This window comes from Centrocercus urophasianus, unplaced genomic scaffold, assembly GCF_019232065.1.
Source record: "Centrocercus urophasianus isolate 14NV4802_14NV808 unplaced genomic scaffold, USGS_Curo_1.0 seq_203, whole genome shotgun sequence".
Classification (NCBI taxonomy): domain Eukaryota; kingdom Metazoa; phylum Chordata; class Aves; order Galliformes; family Phasianidae; genus Centrocercus; species Centrocercus urophasianus.
The window spans coordinates 12,901-14,462 of NW_024884760.1; positions in this window are offsets into that span (position 1 = coordinate 12,901).

Genomic DNA, 1,562 nt, shown 5'->3' on the forward strand with positions numbered 1-1,562 from the left:
AAAAAAAAAAAACAACGATGAAAGTCAGACATGGCAGAGGCCAGCAGGGGCTGCCAGGCATTGTGGTCGGCTCCCATCTCAGGCCGTGGGGTTTTCCTGCAGCGCCCGTGCCGTGCTGCAGGAATGCAGCTCACCCAACTCCACCAGAGCTGCTGCAGTTGCAACAGATCAGCTTTCCCATGGATAAGCTGGCCGGAAGAAAGATATAAAGATATCCTCTCTCTTCTGGTTACAAAAGAAAACAGGCATGGAGCTGGAAAACAGAACAAAAAGAAGAGCAGTGATGGTGTCAGCTCGACACATAACTTCTGAAGAATCCTCTGCGGCTCACAGAGAAGTGAACTTAGAGGCGCAGACAGAGAATCGTATCATAACATAGAATGACAGAACGGCCTGGGTTGCAAAGGAGCTCAATGCTCATCCAGCTCCAAGCCCTGCTGTGTGCAGGTCGCCAAGCAGCAGCCCAGGCTGCCCAGAGCCACATCACAGAATCACAGCATCCCAGAACTGCAGGGGTTGGCAGGGAGCTGCAGAGCTCATGCAGTCCAACCCCCTGCCCAGCCGTTCCTACAGCAGTCGCACAGCTCGGCATGCAGGCAGGTCTGGAGCATCTGCAGAGCAGGAGACTCCACCACCTCCATGGGCAGCCTGCTGCAGTGAGCAGTGGGACCATAGGGACACGTTGGGACCCATAGGGACACGTTGGGACCCATAGGGACACGTTGAGACCCATAGAGACACGTTGAGACCCATAGAGACACGTTGGGACCCATAGAGGGACATTGGGACCCATAGAGGGACATTGGGACCCATAAAGACACGTTGGGACCCATAGAGACACGTTGGGACCCATAGAGGGACATTGGGACCCATAGAGGGACATTGGGACCCATAGAGGGACATTGGGACCCATAGAGGGACATTGGGACCCATGATGATGAATGCAAAAAGCCATCAAAGACAGGAGAGCAGCAGGGAAGCCTTGAGACAGCAGGGTTGGAGGGAAAGCCCAGCTCAGCGAGCAGAAGCAAAGACAGGAGGGGCTCTGGTGCAGCTCATCCTTGGAGACCGAGCATCCCCAGCAATGCCATGTCACACAGGGTGCCATAAACAGCAGTGATACCACATTTTGTATTGCAGGAGAGCCCAGAAGATGTCTAGAAGTCCTCCTGAGCTGTGCAGGATGCAGGAACCCAAGGGTTGTCTCTGCAGGAGCCCTGCTTCCCAGGCCTGTCCCGTCCATTTTGCTTTCGTTCTGTTTTAAATAACAACATTAGATTGACTGCAATAAACAGTTTTACCTCCTGTTCCTGACGGTGGTAAATATCCTCTTGTGGGCTCCCCACGGGTCTGCTCACAATGACCTGCAGCACGGTCCCAACACACGGCCTGCCATCGCTCAGAGCCCTGAAATGGTGTAAAGGACGGAGGTCGGGCTGGCGTGGAAATAGGGGAGAATTTGGGTCTTATTCATGAAGAGAGGACACACAAATGGGGGATTGGGGTCTTATTTGTGAAGAGAGGACACACAAATGGGGATATTTAGGTGGGAATTTGGTCTT